At 41.3% G+C, this 21,225-nt stretch overlaps 1 protein-coding gene and 1 pseudogene across 3 annotated transcripts in view; one reads left to right on the top strand and one right to left on the bottom strand.

Moving 5' to 3' along the window:
• Window positions 1–21,225, bottom strand: part of MGA (MAX dimerization protein MGA) — a 164,598-nt gene that overhangs the window by 124,115 nt on the left and 19,258 nt on the right. The window lies entirely within an intron of this gene.
• Window positions 7,430–16,844, top strand: LOC308614966 (N-terminal kinase-like protein; annotated as a pseudogene). The gene is made up of 2 exons: window positions 7,430–7,489; window positions 15,579–16,844. The product of its transcript is annotated as an N-terminal kinase-like protein (transcript).

Here is a 21,225-nt window from a genome sequence, read left to right on the forward strand (position 1 = left end):
CATTTGCAACAATATTGATGGACTTGGAGGGGATTAAGTGAAGTAAGTCAAACAAAGAAAGCCAAATACTGTATGATCTCACTTATATGTGGAATCTAAAAAATAAAACTAGTGAATATAACAAAAAAGAAACAGACTCAGAGATATAGTACACAAACTAGTACTTACCAGTGTGGAGAGGGAAGCAGGGAGGGGTAAAATAGGGGTAGAGGATTAAGAGGTACAAAATACATGTATAAAATAACTAAGCTACAAGGATATATTGTACAGCACAAGGAATATAGCCAATATTTTATAATAACTATAAATGGAATATAACCTTTAAATATTGTGAATCACTATTTTGTACGTGTGAAACTTACATAATATTGTACATCAACTATACCTCAATTTAAAAAGTATTTTTTTAATCAAAAAAAAAAAAGAAAGAAACCTTAATGCAGGGGGAGAATGATGACAAATTCTCATGCTGAAAAGGCTATAAGAAAACCTACTCTACAGCTTCAGTGGATCCTTCCAGTTCCCTAGCTATATCCCAGTCTCCCTGAGACCTGGATCGACACTGCCCTTCCTGGATTACTGTGGGATTCCAGGCTCCCTTTTACCACATGGACCTGTGCAACGAACACCCAGTTCTTTTTTTTTTTTTTTTTTTTTTGCATTACGTGGGCTTCTCACTGCTGTGGCCTCTCCCATTGTGGAGCACAGGCTCTGGACGCGCAGGCCCAGCAGCCATGGCTCATGGGCGCAGCCGCTCCGCGGCATGTGGCATCTTCCCAGACCAGGGCACGAACCCGCGTCCCCTGCATCGGCAGGCGGACTCTCAACCACTGCGCCACCAGGGAAGCCCCACCCAGTTCTTAAAGAAACCCAAATATCTCTTCATTACTTGTGATAGAAAGAAGCCTAACATACACTAATAACCCTTCTATAAGCAGTCACCTCCTTGAAAGCAAAGACTAGGTTTATTCAACTTAGAATTGCCAAAAATACCTGGAACTGTGCCTTTTACAAAACTCAGTACTCATGGAATTTATTGTAGAAATACTAAATGAACAAAGCCTCAGATATCCAGATTGTTCTAAGACAGAAGCAATCTAGACACAAAGGAAAATTCAGAGATATAAGACTATTCCACTGTACATAAAGAGGTCCAAAGCAGTGAGAGAGATACTGATCCTAACCCATAACTACTACTGACCTAGACAGAAGTAAATCAAGACATTACATTCCCCTGGCTATAACTCAATCAAAGATGGACACATGGCTCTTCTGGTCAATGACAGTCAAGCTCAGGGCTTCAGATGAAGTGAAGTTCTTCCTACTGTACTTGAACTGGAAGGGCAGCAAATGGAGTTATTTCAGCCACCCTGCTGCCCTATGAAACCTAAATATCAAATCAACACACAGTGGAGAGCAGATCTGAGTTCAGAAAAGGAAGCAGAATAGGTTCCGGTGACATCATATAAACTAAAAGCCACGTCTGAAGCCAGTGCTTTCCCTGGACTTTTCAATAACATAAGACAAATTATTCTCTTTTTAAGCCAATTTGGGTTGGGTTTTCTATCACTTGCAACCAAGTCTTTTAATTCGTATAGAAGCTCCCCAAAAATCTGCAGTTCACATTTCTCTTTTAATTTTTACAAAAATTCTAGCACATCAACGAATCCTTCTACTTGCTTACCCTGACTTAAATCTGGCTTTCCCCTAAATATTTTCTACAGTTCTCTCTTTTTACTGTAATCCATACCCCCCACAGAGCCAGAAGTGGTTGCCATTCACTTGCCTTTCTACAGTAGCTTCCAGATCATGATCATCCTCCTTTATGGCCCCACCTTCAAGATATATCTTCTCCTCATCACTATCATCTTCTGATCCCTTAGTCGTACCTTCTTCCTTCACTGAAGACCAGGGGAGCCCAGTTCAGAGTATTCTTCTCTACTAAATCTTCTATTACAATCTTGGGAGATTTCAATGTCCATGAAGATTACCCATCCAATTACTGTACATTAGAATTCATAGGCCTCTTTAGTTCCAAAGGTTCTTAGCTCAACTCTATTTTAGGCATCTATTCTTCAGCTCTTTACTCTGAATCTTGCCATCATTTAAAACTGTTCTCCCTTGATTACTCCAGTAGCTCACCAAAATCTTACTCTGACTTTACTTACTCTGTGACTTTACAGAAACCTCTTGTCCCTCAAATCCTGATTCCTCCTAACCCAGATCCTATGGTTGGACATCTAAATCTCTTAGCAGCAACTTCAGATTTGTACCCCTTTCTCTGAACCTGACCACAACACCACAGCTCCAGGTCAACACTGTTTCTGGAAAACTGAGCTACTCTAAAGAAAAACCACACTAGATATACTGATACCACTATAAAGTCTCCAACCTTACTCCTTTAAAATAAATTTCATACACTCCCTCTTCCATGCCCCTCAACAACTCTTTCATTTTCTCAACTCAAGCCCGCCAGTCACTCCCTGCCCAGACCGTTCACTCTCAACCAGAGAGACTGAAATCTGATCTTATAGAGATACATAAGTTATCAGGCATGCCCTCCCTCCACCCCATATCCCTACCTGTAACCTTATTTATATTCATACTTCTCCTTACCTATCTTTATTTCAGTCATAGGAAATGAGGTGTCCCTCCTGTTCAAAGCCAGCCCATCTACCTGTACCCTTGATGCACACTGTGACTCCCATGCCCTTCATACCGCCTTCAACACTCTGCCCTACCAGCCGTAACTATATTTTAAATCTTCAACCTCTCCTTCCCCAATGGCACCTTTCCCCTCACCACAGATACAAGGTCAGGTCTTATCCTAAAAAGAAAGCCCTTCCTGGTTCCCATCCAGTCTCTTCCTCTTCTCAGCACACCTACTCAAAAAGAAGTTATTCTCTCTTTTTCTCTCTCTCCTTCCCTCTCCCCCTTCCCTTTCCCATTCCTCTTTTCCCCCAACTCTCCCTCTCTTCCTTCTCCCTCTTTCCCCCCTCACTTCTCCTCTATTTCTCCTCTCATCCCCTTGTTCCTTCCCCTTCTCCTCTCTCTATCCTCTTCTTCCCCTCCTCCTTTATCACCTGCCATTTACTCTTCCACCTACTGTGAGGGCGATTCTACCCTTAACCCCCTACTGAAACTGCTTTTAAGGTCACCATGACTTCTTAATCACCAAATCAAATGAACATTTTTCCTGTCTTTATTTTTTTATACCAATGTACTGTATTTGACACTGTTACTGTCTCCCTCTTGAATTTTTCTACTCATTTACACATTGGGCAGCACACAGTAGACGACACTCAAATATATTTGAATAAATGAATAAGGTTACAAAATGAAACAACATCATGAGTAACATCATGCATTTTTCTATCTGGAGAATGAGTATGAGTCAACAGCCCATGAAACATTCATGGTAATTAACTATAACATCACAAACCAAATTAGACTAAGCAGCACATATCAGTAATGGAACAATCAGTTCAATTACATGATTTTCTCCAGTCATCCTCAGCACCAAAAATCATAAACAGAAAACCAGGACTAATGATAAGCAAGGGCACAGTAATGAAAATTCTAAAGGAATCTAGAGTGCAAAGAAAAGCACAATACAAACCTTTTTTGTATTTTTTACTAAGTACCATATGTGATAAAAACTATACCTGTGTGTCATGAGGACACATATAAAGGAAAAGAGCTAAGCATAAATCAGTCTGCTGCACCAAATGATTAAGAGTTCACAAATAAACCTGAAGTTTAGTTTATCAAAAGTTATGAGAAGTTGGGCTTCCCTGGTGGCGCAGTGGTTGAGAATCCGCCTGCCGATGCAGGGGACAAGGGTTCGTGCCCCGGTCTGGGAGGATCCCACATGCCACGGAGCGGCTGGGCCCGTGAGCCATGGCCGCTGAGCCTGCGCGTCCGGAGCCTGTGCTCCGCAACGGGAGAGGCCACAACAGTGAGAGGCCCGCGTACCGGAAAAAAAAAAAAAAAAAAAAAAAAGTTATGAGAAGTGAACTAGCAGAAGACACACATGAGAATGCAGAATTACTGCCACCTCATGACAAAGTTAAACCACAGAAGATTCACTTTACTTTATTTCTAAGCAGATTTCTTCCCACACATTTTCCCTTAATTATTCCCACCATCAACGTGTTTTTTTTCCCCCACCATCAACGTTTTAAATGATTTCAGGTGCTAATGTCAGCAGCCATACTTACTTAAAACGCATTCCTGACTTGTAAAGAAACCTTCCCAGATAAAAGATGAAGACTCAGAGACCAAACATGGTGGTCCAAACACACCAGAATCCTGTGCACCTTCTTGCTATCTGGAGCATTTTGACATAGTAAACTATACAAAGCAAATGGCTTTCTCCAACACGACTACTAATAGGCTACAGATTTCATAGCATTTTAAGTTTCTAAAGCATTTTAACATACACTTGTTTCATTTATAACTCACACCAAGTCTATGAAAGCAGGCAAGGTAAGCATTAATGTTCATTTACAGTGAGACAACTAAAGCCTAGGTCGTTCACTGATCATAAATCCCAAAGCTAAAACGTGGCAATCAGGCCCCATCACCTCCAAATTTTCTCCTCTCTCTCCTATTCCTTTGTCCTCGACCATCCTTACCTCCTTCCTATCCATCTTAAAGGAAAAGGTATCTCTCCTTTCTAAAACTAATCCACACTGAAACTCTTAAGCCTAGAACCCCCAACAGAACCTTCAACTAACTTCTTTTTCTCACCCACAATATCTGCCTTTCCTCTAACTACCTCTCCTCATTCTATAAATATGTTCAAGTCTTCCCTTCCTAAAAAAAAGAAAAAAAAAATTCCTCAACCCTACCTATTCCAGAAGCTGTGACCCACTCTCCCTCCCTCCTCTCTCTGATAAACTCTTAAGGTCTACAACTGTAGGCACTTGTACCGCACTTTCGTCTCTCCACTAAAACATTCCTTATTAAAGGTCACCAATGAATTCCTAGTGGCCAAACTCAATAACCACTCTTCAGTTCTTATCCTTAAGTTTTTGGCCTTTGTCCTAAGGTATTTGACACCACAGACCATTTTACCCTTCCTAAAACCTGGCTTCACCCCTGGGCTCTACTATGTCCCTCTCTCATTCTCCTACCACTGATTTCCTTCTTAGTCTCCTTTACTTAACTCTCGTCTTTTGCAAATTACCTACATGTCGATCCTCTGCAGAGCTCCCCCTCTCCTTTTCTCTATTCAGCTAAACACACTTCCCGAACAATCTCTTTCACTCCCATGCTCTAAGTTACCCACCATATGCCTATGATTTCCTAAACTCTATGGTCTCTACACACCCTTTCATTCTTTTAGGAAGAAGCTAGAACAAAACAAAAGTGATATTTATCAAACCTCTGGGCAGGAAGGAGGAGAAGAAGATGGGATAATTTTCTAAGCTTAGAAACAAACAAATACAATGAAAACACAGGTTTGACTGCATAAAATTTTTAAAGTTCTGTAAACTAAGACAAACAACATAGAAAATAAAATAACACGTACATATATTAACTACACACATACCTATAAATATATAACTTGATAAATAAATGGAAAAATCAGGAAATTTACTAAAGAAAAAAGTGAGCTATTACTTAAAACCACTGAAAATGTTCAACATTACTAGCAATTTAGGAAGTTCAATTCAGACCTATTAATTTTTTTTATAATGAGGCAATCCATATAACTTTCATAAAATTCTTAAAGCTGTCCTTGTCCCCCAAATTAAGAATTACCATTCTACATACATTTCTATTCATGTTCTAAGATTGCCATTAACTTTTTGTTGTTGGGCTTCCCTGGTGGCGCAGTGGTTGAGAGTCCGCCTGCCGATGCAGGGGACACGGGTTCGTGCCCTGGTCCGGGAAGATCCCACATACCGCGGAGCGGCTGGGCCCGTGAGCTATGGCCGCTGAGCCTGCGCGTCCGGAGCCTGTGCTCCGCAACGGGAGAGGCCACAACAGTGAGAGGCCCACATACCGCAAAAAAAAAACTTTTTGTTGTTGTTGTTTTGTAACATTATTTGACAACCAGCAGTTAGTTCTCATCCACACTGACTGTAGATTTTTTAAAGTAGTGACAGGTACACAGGTAACCAATGCATAGAGCTTGTATGATGAATCTTCATCCTCATTACATTTTCTGGACAAACACACATGGATATAGTATGCAACATTCCTTATTCCTTTGGCCCACATAGTGTGGTGAGCCTGGTGTCAATGCACACATCTAGAGTTCCCATCTCTTTCATGGAAAATTTCTGGACCTCTCTGAGTGCCTGCAGGGCACTCTTCTTTTTTTTTTTTTTTTTTTTTGGTGTGCTGGGTGGTATGCGGGATCTTACTTCCCCAACCGGGATCGAACCCATGCCCCCTGCAGTAGAAGCAGAGTCTTAACCACTCCAGGGAATTCCCAGGGCACTCTTTTTGAAGCTCACTCCACGGATGCGCTTGTGAATGGTGATGACATATTTTATTCTCTGGACACCACCTCGCTGATGGCAGAATGGTCCTTCTTCTTGCCACCCTTCTTTGCAGGAGCCGTTCTGCCAGGTCCAGGTTAGAAAGGAAGAACGCAAGGTATTGCTGCATTTGCTTTTTAAATAACATTATAATATGTTCTTAACACTCAAAGTCACCCCTACCACATTTCAGGCACTCTTCTAGATGCTAGAGGATACAGCAGTGAACAAAACAGATAAAAATCAATGTCTCCCTGAAGCTTATATAGGATTCTAGTCTGGGGGTAGGGAGAAGAGAAAAATTAAATAAGTAAAACATATAACATGTTATATGATGACTAAGTGCTATGGAAATAATGCAGGAAAGAGACTAGTAGAATTGGGAAGGGTTACAAGTTTTAATACTGTGGTTAAGGCCTCACTGAAAAGGTGGCATTTACGTAAGACTTAAAAGAGTTGAGGGAATAAGTCATATCCGGGAGAAGAATATTACAGGAAAAGGCCCTCAGATGGGAGCTTTCCCAGGGTGTTTGAGGGATAGAGGGATAGCTAGAAGATATTAGGACTAAAGAGAAGTGATAGAGAGGAACAATAATAGAAAATGAAATCAGAAAGGTAATGGGGGAGGAGGAAGAAGATCACTTAATATCCACCATGGGCGCTAAGTATCTCCACACACCTCTACTGAGTATGTCAAAACACAAGGCCTTAACTGTCCTCTGATTCTGGGCCACTTCTGTAGCTACTCACACAGGCAATTAAGTAAGCCAAACCAAGGCAACCACAACATGACCACTATACCACTGCTCACTCCCAGGGGGTGGGTGGGAAGTTGGAGGTTTAGGGGCAGTAGGAGATCACAGCTCAGTTTTGGACAGGTCAAATTTGAAATCCTATTAGATATCCAACTGGAGATATTGTGTAGATAACCGAATATGAGTCCAGATTTCAGAGAAAAGGCCAAAGCTAGAGGTATAAATTTGGAAGTCAACAATGTAAGAGACTAAATGAGCCAAGGAAATAAAAGTTTTTTTGTTGTTTTGGCCACACCACGCAGCTTGCAGGATCTTGGTTCCCCAACCAGGGATTGAACCCGGGTCACGATAGTAAAAGCCCTGAAAGCCCAGAATCCTAACTACTGGGCCACCAGGGAGCTCCCACAAAGATTTTTTTTTTAAAGGTGATGACCAAGGTGTGAGCCTGGAACATTCTACCATTGAGAGGAAGGGAGATTAGGAGACCATGATATAGAAGAACTAGGAGAATGTGATGTCCTGGAAGCAAATGGAAAAATGGTTTCAAGAACAAAGAGGTAATCAACTGTGGCAAAGTTGCTGACAGATTATGTGAAATGAGGAATGACCACTAGATTTAGCAATGTGGAGACAGGTGGTCACAAGGTATAATTCTAGAGGACTAGTGGGTTCAATATCGTAACTGAATTCAAGAAAAAATGGAAGGAGGTTAATTGTAGGTATGGAGACAAGAGTTTCACTCTAAATTAATATTTATTTATTGAATGAATGATGAATGAATGCATCCCTAATCCTATCAAGTGTGCAATGAATTCACATACTTTGCCCATGGAAATATAAAACAGTACAATCTCTTTGGAAAGAGACCTAATACACATCCCAACTGGTTTTTAAAATGCATAAGATACACGGATAGATAGATAGATATTATACCTCTAGAAAGGAATTCACCAAGATGTTAAAGGACTGGTTATCACAGATTGTAAGATTATAGCTAACTTTAATTATCTTCTATATAATACTTCTATATTCTTCAAATGTTCTACAATGAACATGTATAACTTTTATAATCAATAGCTTTTTAAATGTTCATAGTCTATGCCTCAAAAGATATATCTAAGTATTGCTTCTAAGGAAATAACCTGAAATTTAGAAAAAGTTTCATGCACCAAAATTTTTATCATGGTGTATTTAAACAGTAATAGTTTCCAACAACAGGGGCTAGAAAAAGTTTAAGGTATGTTCTCTAAATGAAATATCAAGCAGTCATTTAGAAGGATGTTGGTTAACTGGGGAAATGCTTATATTAAAAGTAACTGAATAGGGACTTCCCTGGTGGCCCAGCGGTTAAGACTCTGCACTCCCAATGCAGGGGGCCTGGGTTCAATTCCCGGTCAGGAAACTAGATCCCGCATGCTGCAACTAAAGATCCTGCATGCAGCAGTGAAGATCCTGCATGCTGCAACTAAGACCTGGCTCAGCCAAATTAATATTATTTTTTAAAATTTTTTAATAAAATTAAGTGAATAGGGACTTCCCTGGTGGCGCAGTGGTTAAGAATTGCCTGCCAATGCAGGGGACATGGGTTTGAGCCCTGGTCTGGGAAGATCCCACATGCTGTGGAGCAACTAGTCCCATGAGCCACAACTACTGAGCCTGTGCTCTAGAGCCCACGAGCTGCAACTACTGAGCCCACGTGCTGCAACTACTGAAGCCCACACACCTAGAGCTCGTGCTCCACAACAAGAGAAGCCACCACGATGAGAAGCCCGCACACCGCAACGAAAAGTAGCCCCGGCTCGCCGCAACTAGAGAAAGCCCGCACACAGCAACAAAGACCCAACACAGCCTAAATAAATAAATAAATAAGATTAACTGAATAAATGTCAATAGGTGGGTAGTGGACTAGTCATATGTGATTCTCTCCCTAACCAACTCTAAAACAACAGTAAAATCATTTTTTAAAAGAAAAAGATGACAATGAAGACTAACGGAAGAACAGTGGCCGAGAGAGGAGAAAAAAAGATTAAAGGAATAAAAAAAAGGATAAAAAACAAAAGATGTCAACAAATTTTTGGAGTTTAGAAAAATGTTTAAGTGATTTAGGAGAACAAAGGAAGTGACAAATTAAATGCCTAGCAAAGGGGTTACAAAAATGAACAAGTCATTTAACTTTATTGAGTAAATGTTTGAAAGCAATTGTCCACTCACATGTTTTCATTCCACAAATGTTTCCTACTAGAGCATACAAAAGTAAAAAAGACAAAGTCCTTTAAGGAGCTTACCTCCTTGTCATCTAGATTTCCATTTTGAAGTGTGTAAGCTAGGCTAACATAGATTCTACCTGTCACTTAAACCAATACTTTCAGGAAGCCAGCAGGAATGATACACTGAACGTACAAACTCTTTCTAGCTAATTCCAAAGAGTGATACCAAATGTCACTGCATATTTCCTCAGGAGGCATATAATTACTCAGAGTAACAGACCTCTTTGGCAGCCCTTAAGAAAACTCTGTCCTTAGGTTTTAAAATTACCTCTTAACACAGTATTTAGTGCTTTCCTTGTAGTGTTCACTGCTTTGAGTTTTCACGTATCTAAAGATATCTGTGGTAGCTTTCTTTTAGAGAAAAATTAAAACTTCAATATTCTATCTATGCAAAAGCATTACTGACTCTACTCATCTTTTTATTTTTTTGGCCGTGACACACAGCTTACAGGATCTTAGTTCCTTGACCAGGGATTGAACCCAAGACCCGGCAGGGAAAGCGCCAAGTCCTAACCACTGGACCACCAAGGAATTCCCATCTACTCATCTTTTTATCAGGTGAACAACACTGGAAAATATTTGTTTGGCGTGACCATGACGTTACAGGATTGCTGAAGTGAGCATAACATTAACATTAAAACTCATAGCAGGGTTTCCCTGGTGGCGCAGTGGTTGAGAGTCCACCTGCCGATGCAGGGGACATGGGTTCGTGCCCTGGTCTGGGAAGATCCCACATGCCGCGGAGCAGCTGGGCCTGTGAGCCATGGCTGCTGAGCCTGCACATCCGGAGCCTGTGCTCTGCAACGGGAGAGGCCACAACAGTGAGAGGCCCGCGTACCACAAAAAAAAAAAAAAAAAAACTCATAGCATAACATTAAAATTCATTTGCGTCAATGAGCTAGAGAAACTGGATAGAGGCCAAAGGTTAAATGCAAGGTGACCATTATTAACGATACACCTAGTCAAAACTAGAAATCAAAATAGGAATAGTTCCTAGCTGCAGAAAAACCAAGGAACAGAAGTACAATGATGACTTCCACCTTCCTAATGGAGATTATGCAACATGTGGATAATTTATATTGGTGGTCGTATCATAGGAAAAATATATCTACGTGAACAATCTGAGCCAGTCATCCCCAACTAAGTGGTTTTTCAGATTATAACTTAATAGTTAATATCAATCTCCTAATAACAAGACCCTTCTTATCACAATCTGCATCAAAATGTTATAAATTAAGTAAGTGGTAGCTATGGATTATCAAGAGCCTTTGTATCAAGCCAAAAGACAACTGAGAGACTTACTAGATTTAAAAAGTGGTGGTACAGGGCTTCCCTGGTGGCGCAGTGGTTAAGAATCTGCCTGCCAATGCAGGGAATGTGGGTCCAATCCCTGGTCCAGGAAGATCCCACATGCGGTGGAGCAACTAAGCCCATGCGCCACAACTACTGAGCCTGCGCTCTAGAGCCCGTGAGCCACAACTACTGAAGCCCACGTGTGTAGAGCCTGTGCTCTGCAACAAGAGAAGCCACCACAATGAAAAGCCGGCACACCGCAACAGAGCAGCCCCCGCTCGCCACAACTAGAGAAAGCCCAAGTGCAGCAACAAAGACCCAATGCAGCCAAAAATAAATAAATAAAACAAAATAATTTATAAAAGAAAAAGAAAAAGTTCTGGAAACAGATTGTAGTGATGCACAACAAAGTAAATGTACTTAATGCCACTGAGCCTATACAATTAAAAATGGTTAAATTGGTAAATTTTATGTTATGTATATTTACCACAATAAAAAGTGACGGTAACATTTTCAAGGAAGGTAAATTTGAGTAGAATTGCTAGGATACAACTTTATTCTCTCCTTTGAAAAGAATCTGATATAACGATCAGCTGATGCGAAGTAACCTTTGTAAAGGATGGATAAATCACAGTGCCACCAGTTCACTCATTCTTATCTCAGAGAATGATCCTTTCTGTATCTGAAATTCTGTTTTAATACAACGTTTGTAAGATGAATGAATCCTTTCCATCCATCCTTGGGCCAATTAATTGCCCTGATTTTCAGGATAATCCACATTGTGGTCCCCCAAAATCCCTTAATCTTTTACCTCCCATCATCGCCTGCCATAAATCCTGCCCTTCAATCACAATGGTTTACTACTACACCTAAACATAATTTATACTGATCTTCCTGTGTAAACTCTGCTTCTCCCTTTGGAATTCCTATCTCCCCATTTTTAGTAGCAAGATAGCTGAGATCTAGAACTTTGAAGCCAGATTATCTGGGTTCAAATACTGCCTACACCACTTGTTAGCCATGTGACTTTGAACAAAGCACTGGGAAAGCAAAACTGACACTGCCTTGCCACCATTATGAATAAACGTCACATCCCATAGATAGGGAGAAAGAAAATACTTTGTATCTTGAGTTAAATTAAAAAATAAGGGCTTCCCTGGTGGCACAGTGGTTAAGAATCCACCTGCCAATGCAGGGGACACGGGTTCAAGCCTTGGTCCGGGAAGATCCCACATGCCACGGAGCAACTGAGCCCGTGCGCCACAACTACTGAAGCCCGCGTGCCTAGAGCCCGTGCACCCCAACAAGAGAAGCCACTGCAATGAAAAGCCCACGCACCGCAAGGAAGAGTAGCCCCCACTCACCGCAACTAGAGAAAGCCTGAACACAGCAATGAATACCCAACAAAGCCAAACATAAATAAATAAATAAATAAATAATTTTTAAAAAATGAGTCACTCTGTAATTCTGATCCCCAAAATAAATGAAATCTTGAGCATTTTCTGTAAGCTTGGACTCCCTAACTAAACTTGTTCCCTAACTTTTAAAATACTGGTATCCAAAAAAATGTTATGCAACAAAAAAACAACCCAATCAAAAAATGGACAGAAGATAATAGACATTTCTCCAAAGAAGACATACAAATGGCCAGTAAGCACATGAAAAGCTGCTCAACATCATTAATTATTAGAGAAATGCAAATCACAACTACAATGAGGTACCACCTCACACCGGTCAGAGTGGCCATCATTAAAAAGTCTAGAAATAACAAATGCTGGAGAGGGTGTGGAGAAAAGTGAACCCTCCTACACTGTTGGTGGGAGTGTAAGTTGGTACAGCCACTATGGAAAACAGTATGGAGGTTCCTCAGAAAACTAAAAATAGAATTACCATATGATCCAGCAATCCCACTCCTGGGAATATACCCAGACAAAACTATAATTCAGAAAGATAGGGACTTCCCTGGTGGCACAGTGGTTAAGAATCAGCCTGCCAATGCAAGGGACATGGGTTCGATCCCTGGTCTGGGAAGACCCCACATGCCAAGGAGCAACTAAGCCTGTGTACCACAACTACTGAGCCTGCGCTCTAGAGCCTGTGAGCCACAACTACTGAAGCCCGTGCACCTAGAGTCTGTGCTCTGCAACAAGAGAAGCCACCACAATGAGAAGTCCACACACCGCAATGAAGAGTAGCTCCCGCTGGCTGCAACTAGAGAAAGCCTGCACACAGCAACAAAGACCCAACGCAGCCAAAATTAAAATAAATAAATAAATAAATAAATTTATTTTTAAAAAAGATACATGTAGCCCGATGTTCATAGCAGTACAGTTCACAATAGCCAAGACATGGAGACAACCTAAATGTCCATCAACAGATGAATGCATAAAGAAGACATGGTACATATATATACATTGGAATACTACTCAGCCATAAAAAAGAACAAAATAATGCCATTTGCAGCAACATGGATGCAACTAGAGATTATCATAGTAAGTGAAGTAAGTCAGAAAGAGAAGACAAATACCATATGATATCACTTATATGTGAAATCTAAAATATGGCACAAATGAAACTATCTACAAAACAGAAACAGACTCATAGACACAGAGAACAGACTCGTGGCTGCCGAGGTTGGGGGGAGGGGTGGACTGGGAGTTTGGGATTGGTAGATGCAAACTACTACATTTAGAATGGATAAACTACAAGGTCCTAATGTATAACACAGGGAACTATATTCAATATCCTGTGATAAACCATAATGGAAAATAATATAAAAAAGCATGTCTCTATGTGTATAACTGAGTCACTTTGCAGTACAGAAGAGATTGGCACAGCGTTGTAAATCAACTCTGCTTCAATAAAAAAAATTTTTTTTAAAAGGCACCAAAAAAATGTTATGACCTTTGTGGATATAACAATCATGTTTAAAAACTGCTGTTTTCCACCATGACAAACTAATGTAAACTCAATAACTTTGGTGATCTCATGTTTTTGTCCCAATAAATGCCTGTATTTTTTGATTCAGTAAGCCAGTCAAAACCTGACTCCCACTATTTTGCAAGTAGATCTCTATTCTTTTCTAAAAGCTTTAGTTCCTGAGATTTCCTTTCCTGTTACTTTAATTCCAAAATGTTTCTTATTTTTCTTTTTAATACTTATTTCTTTTGTAATACATCTCCTTTAAATGACAACCCAAAATTCCGAAGCCTCCTTTTGACCTCCACTTCCAAAATCTCAGTGCCCTTCCCCAGAGGTAACCAATATTTAAATTGGGTGTGTGTCCTTCCAGACTTTTCTTTTTTAATGATTTTCATACATATATATATGGAATCATTGAAAACATACACTCTAATCTCCAGTTTCTTCATTTCTGTAACTGGAATGGAAACTACACCTGTCTCATAGGGTTGCCGGAAAGATTAAATGGAAAAAAAAAAAAAATCACATAAAGTGCTATGTGCACTGTGCTTAGCACAAAGAAAAATCCCATTCATCTTTCAAGGTCCAGCTCAGATCACAGCTTCTCCATCAAGTTTACCCAGACTATTCAACTGCTGGTAATTTCATTTTTTCTCCAGTGAAGTTTCCTCAATACTCACTGGACATATCATACAGTGCCTTGGGTCATGGCCCATCCTATAGCTAGTAAACACCTGGAGGGCAGAAATTCAGTCTCAGTATCCTTCAGAACAACTGACACAGGGTTCTATATAAAGTAGGTACTCAATAAATTAAAATACTGAAAATTTCTAAGAAGCAGGAGCCCATGTAAAGTTTCTTCCTGACACACCTAGTAAAATTCAAGTGTTTTCAGACTTTTAACTGTGTAAAAGGAGCTGCCTTAGGTTATCAAGTACATAATGAAAGCCAATTTCTATTAAGTAGAGACCCAAAATCCCACTGATAAAGCATTCTATGTTTGTCTATTTTTTTTCTCCATTTAGAGTTTAAGTGCTTGGGAGGCAGGCAAATCTAGTAACTTTATTAATAAAATATATGTAATAATGTTATTATATAAACACAACTAGGTTTATATAATGAATATATTCCTTAAAAGTCACATCTAAGTTATTTCACTTTAAATGCACTGGAGAAAGCCAAAAAGGAAAAAATTAACAGATATACAAATATAACCACACAATATTGAACAAGAACAAGGACAGCATTGGGAAGTATGTAGAATTAAGTAATATAATGTTCATATTTCCTAAATCAACCCTTTCTGATGAAGACTTTTCTTTTTTTTTTTTTTTTTGCAGTACGCAGGCCTCTCACTGTTGTGGCCTCTCCCGTTGTGGAGCACAGGCTCAGGACGTGCAGGCTCAGCAGCCATGGCTCACGGGCCCAGCCGCTCCGCGGCATGTGGGATCCTCCTGGACCGGGGCACGAACCCATGTCCCCTGCATCGGCAGGCAGACTCTCAACCACTGCGCCACCAGGCAAGCCCGAGACTTTTCTTTTTTTGGCCATGCCACACAGCTTGCAGGATCTCAGTTCCCTAACCAGGGACTGAACCCAGGCCATGGCAGTGAAAGCGTGGAATCCTAACCACTAGGCCACCAGGGAACTCCCTGATGAAGACTTTTCCAAAACAAAAGTGAATGTGAAAAATTTCATAAAAGTATAAAAGTTAAATTGCATTTAATTATACATTTAATTTAACAAATCATTTTTACTGAAAAGAACAACAGTCCTGAAATAAGACATCTAGCACATTTGCTGCTCCCTGGTTACAATACTTATATGTGGTGACCCTATAGGAGTAGGCTCTCCATGACCCCCAGGAGCAGATGGTCAAGTCCATGCTGCTCCTGGCCCCAAAGCTAAACGAGGCCAACCTCACCGTGGAGCTGATGAAGCTCTTCACGCAGCTGCAGGCCAAGGATGAACAGGGCCTCATTCGGTGCAATACCACCATTTGCCTGGGCAAAATCAGCTTCTACTTCAGTACCAGCACCAGACACAGGGTCCTCACCTCTGCCTTTAGCTGGGCCACTAAGGACCATTTTGCACCATCCCAGGTCATTGGTGTTTTGGGCTTCACTGCCACCCACAACCTCTACTCGATGAACAATTAAGCCCATAAGATCCTGCCTGAGCTCTTACAGCCTCACTGTGGATTCTGAGACATCTGTGCAGGACGAGGCCTTCAAGGCCATTCGAAGCTGCCTGTCCAAACTGGAGTCTGTGTCAGAGGGCCCTACACAGCTGGCCGAAGTGGACTTCTCATGCAGCCAGCTGCGTAGGCTGGGCCGTGACAGGGGTCTCCTTCCTCACCTCTATGCTTATCCATGTGCACCCCACAGCCGCTCCAGCCAAGACCAACGTTCCCCAGAGACTCATGCCCGAGGGACTTCCTTCCCCAGCCCTCACCCCTGTCCCTGCCATACCCACGACCTAAGGCCACTGGGAGACACAAGAGGGCAAGGACACAGAAGAGGACAGCAGTGCTGCCAACAGATGGGAGGACGAAGACTGGGGCAGCTTGGAGCAGGAGGCCAAATCTGTATCAGCCCACCAGGACTTCTGGAGTACTGGGGGCCAAGGCAGCTGGGCTGGGCAGAGCGGCAACCCCGGCCACAAAGCCCCGGAGTCAGACTGGAGCAGCTGGGAAGCTGAGGGGCTCGTGGGAGCAGGGATGGCAGGAGCCAAATATCCCAGACCTGCCCCCTGAGGACACACAGTTGGCCAGCGAGTATAACTGGGATGGACCGGAGCTTAATGACAAAGGTGACCCCTTTGCTGCCCTATCAGCACGTCAGAGGAGGCTGGTGCCCAGCCGAGACCGGACTCTTGGGATTGATGACAACTGGGAGGTCCTGGAGACTGAAAGCCAACAGGCGAAGACCGAGCTAAGCTGGAAGAAGTGAGAGGAGCATCAGCGGGAGATGGAGGCCAACTATGCTGAGAAAAAGGTGGCCAAGGACCCCATGAAGCTGAGAACTTGGAAGCTGGACTGGACTGCCAGTGTGGGCGCTTCCCAGCCACAGAGAGCAGGCCCCACAGATGTATGTATTATACAAGCCATGTGAGCCCGGCCCGCCTGGTAAGCACATCTCACGTGTACATAATCAGAGCCACAATAAATTCTATTTCAAGGAACGAAGGGAGGGAGGGAGGGAGGAAGGAGTATATGACAAGGTTCCCAACCTCAAGGAACTTACTTTCTAATAGAGATATGAACTGAACACATGGAAAAAACTAAAAAACCACAGATAACATAGATGAAGTATTAAATCAAGTGTAGCAGACTGATGCTACAGGAGTTCAGAGACAAGGAAAACAACAAAGACTGACTGGAATCAACAGAAAGTCCTGCAGAGTACAGTTCCTCACCCTAGGTTGACTATTAATGAAAGTAAGACTCCTCTGAGCAATCATCAACAAAAATCACCTTACTAGACTACTTTGATAAGTGAAATAGTATGGTCCTTGTCTCAAAGTGTTTATAATCAAAGAGGATACAGAATAAATGCCAATTAAAACATTATAGCTCATCACCAGGGAGCCTCAAGAGTGCTGCTAATAATTTTTTCTTGATTTAGGCACTACATCAAGGGTATATTCATTTTGTAAAAATTCAACAAGTTGAACATTTATGATATCTGCACTTTTCTATATGTATGTTACACTGTCGTTTATTAAAAAAAAAAAAGGATTATAGTTCCAGTCCTAACCATTTTCGTAGGGTGCAGTTATACATCTCCCACTGCCTACTGGACAACACCATCTGGATGTCCTGTCCCCACCTCAGACTCCATCTTGCCTTCAAAAACCAAAATCCCTCCAGATTTTTCTGTTTTGATCAATGGTAGATATTCAAGCTGAAAACCCTGGACTTAGAGGACTCCTCCAACCCAGGTGATTTATTAAGTCCTATTTCAAACATAGTAAGGGCCAGGTACGTTTCCAGGTACAAGAATATAGCAGTGAAAATGACAAAGTCCCTTCTCTCATGAAATTGACATTCTAAGGGGCAGTGACAAATACATTTTTTTTTTTTTTTTTTTTGCGGTATGTGGGCCTCTCACTGTTGTGGCCTCTCCCATTGTGGAGCACAGGCTCCGGACACGCAGGCTCAACGGCCAGGGCTCACGGGCCCAGCCGCTCCGCGGCATGTGGGATCCTCCCAGACCGAGGCACGAACCCGTGTCCCCTGCATCGGCAGGCGGACTCTCAACCACTGCGCCACCAGGGAAGCCCTGACAAATACATTTTTAAAGTCAGATAATGATTACATACTCTGATGATAGCAAAAAAGAATGAAGCAATAAGGGAGGGTGCTTTAAAACTGGTGGTCAGGAAATACCTGAGAGGTGATTTTAACTGAGAAATGAATGAACCAGACTTGGAGAAAAACATTCCAGGGAAAGAGAAGGTAAGTGCAAAGACATTAGAGTCAGGACAAACAGTCCATTCAAAGCAAAGAACAGCCAGTGTTGCTACAGCAGAGAATGAGAGGAAAGGTGGCAGGGGATAAGGCTGCAGAGGTAGGCAAAGGTCAGATCATGCAGCATGTTGTAGGCCACTGTAAGGAGTCTGGATTTTAAAAGTTATACTTTAAGTATCTCATCTCTGTGCTTTATTTCCACTATCACTTCTCAACTTCAGCCTTTATCATCTCATGTAAGGCCTATGTCATTTTAATAAACTCCTAAACATTGTCCCTAATTTTAGTCTTTTCCCACTCCAAAGCATTCTCATCACCATAGCAAAATTAAGTATTTTTTAAAGTGGTGTTATACATTATCACTCTTCTGCTCAAAAACCTTCAAAGGGCAACAAGATAAAAACATCAGCTCCTTAACGTGAAGCTCAAAGCTCCCAGTAATAGGGGCGTAACTCTCTCCCTCTCTAACCTTACTATCATACTCCTCAACAAAACCTCATTCTAGCCAAACTGCTCCCTGAACATATGTGTATGTCCCACCATGTGATCTTAGCTCACAATATTCATCCTTCCACCTCCCCAAACAACCTTCATACCCTTGACTCTTCTCTAAATCACCATTTCTTCTGCAAATAAAGTTCTACCTCAGTAGGAGGTAGGAAAGGAGAATACTCCCACTGAGGAAACAACATGAGCACAAAAGCCTGAATATGTATGTGATATTCACACACACAAAAATAGTGTCCTATGACTGAGCACAGAATGCGTGAAATATAACAGGAAATAAAGCCATTCAAGGGGATGGTTAAGAACTATGTGACCCTATGCATATTATTTAACCTCTCTGGGCTTCAGTTTCTTCACCTGCTGAAAGAAGGTAATAACAGTGGCCATGCCACAGTATTGTGGCAATTTAGTCATTCACTCAGCAAATGTTTCCTGAGCACTTATTCTGCGCACCAGCAACTGTCCTAAGTGATGCGGAGACAACAGTGAACAAGACAGACGAAATCTCTGCCCTGTGGTACTTAAATGTTAGTAAGGGAAATATCAAACAAGCAAAATAAATAAATATATGATTTGATACGTTATCTAGTGATAGGTGCTACAGGAAAAATATAAATAAATAAAGCAGAGAAGGATGATAGGGGAAAAAGCAAAATTCAAGTCAAGACATGAAAGAATTGAGGAAACAGCCATGCAGTGTTCCAGACAGAGGAAATCAGAAATGAAAAGGCATGATTAAGGAAAAGCAAGGAAGCTAAGGAGCTGGAGCAGAGAGTGAGGGTAAGTGGTAAAAGATGAGGTCAGAGAACTAAGAGGGAATCAGATCATATAGAACCTTATAGGCCACTGTAAAGATTTTAGCTTTTATTTTGCCAGAAATAGGAAGCCATTGGAGGGTTCTGAGCATGACATGACCTGACTTTAACCTCATCTCTGATTTAACAGCATCTCTCTGGCTGCTATATTAAAAATATACTATTAGAGAACAAAGTCAAGAGGAAGAGACCACTTAGGAGATTAAATTAGATAATAGTGCTTAACACAATGTCTAGCATATAAGTATCCCTTAAAGGAGGCTATTTTTCCCAGAGTAAGAATGATTTCCTATCTTGCTGGACCAAACACTAGTAAAATAACCAGCTGAATTAAGGATGAACTTTGGGGGCAAGGCAAGTGTATCTCATGTAATTTTAGGCTCATCAAAAATTAAAATGTTTAAACAAATAGTAATTAATGACTTTTATAATGATTCCCTATTTTCCATAAAGATGACACAAGAATGTCTGTTCCTATCCACATCTTTACTAGCATGCCACTCAGAAGGCAGAGTATACTCAAGAAACAGAATTAAGGAGAACTTGAGAAAATAAAGTATGCTTCTGCATGAAAATATTTCAATCTGGAAAAATCTGCTTTTTTCAAAATGGCACCGTGGTTACCTCTATTGATCTAATTAATTTAAATTCTTACTGGCAATATAAAATGCTGGTTGCAAGAACTAGAACTATTTAAAATAAAAAGGCAGTTACAACAACACTTTAAAAAGAACTGGAAAGTAACCTGCAGTGCTGAAAAGCTTTTTTTTTTTTTTTTTTTTTTTTGCGGTATGCGGGCCTCTCACTGCTGTGGCCTCTCCCGTTGTGGAGCACAGGCTCCAGATGCGCAGGCTCAGCGGCCATGGCTCACGGGCCCAGCCGCTCCATGGCATGTGGGATGCTCCCAGACCGGGGCACGAACCTGCGTCCCCTACATCGGCAGGCAGACTCTCAACCACTATACCACCAGGGAAGCCCGTAAAGCTTTCATTTTGAAAATATAAATACAGTTAACAGCTTGGAAAACAGTCTGATTGACACTAACATGTATAATCCTGGGAGGAGGAGGAGAAACGTACATGTGTACTCTGACCTCTCTTTCCAAATTTAGTGAATGCAACTTGGGACAAAATTCTTATGATTCTCCAACCTCTATATTAGGCTCAGGGCTACAGACTATCCCATTCCCACTCCTTAATCCTAAAGCCCTAGAGTATCACTTCAAGCTATCTCACACTTTGTCTATGAAATCAAGACTCCACAGTTCCAGGAAGAGTTCCAGGAGGTAGTTATGGGCTGTCAAAACACTGAAAAAGGCATTTCAGTTTGTAAAATGACGATGTTGATGATAATAGTAACAAATATTCACTAAGTGCTTACTATATGCCAAGCATTGTTTTCAGCACTTCACATTCTTATCAATTCTCACAGCAAGCCTAAAGTAGACATCATTATCTCCACTTTACCGAGGAGGAAAAGTGATGAGAAAGTGGTGGGAACAAGAAGCCTTCACAGAGAGAGGGGGGAAAAAATGACTGGTTTAAAAAAAGGAACACGAAGTAAATAAATAAATAAATAAAATGTTAAAAGGATCACGAAATTAGAAGAGCAAGGGACTTTTCAAAAGGAACACTGGGGGCTTCCCTGGTGGCGCAGTGGTTGAGAGTCCGCCTGTTGATGCAGGGGACACGGGTTCATGCC

This window comes from Mesoplodon bidens, assembly GCF_964165515.1.
Source record: "Mesoplodon bidens genome assembly, chromosome: 3".
In the NCBI taxonomy this organism is placed as follows: domain Eukaryota; kingdom Metazoa; phylum Chordata; class Mammalia; order Artiodactyla; family Ziphiidae; genus Mesoplodon; species Mesoplodon bidens.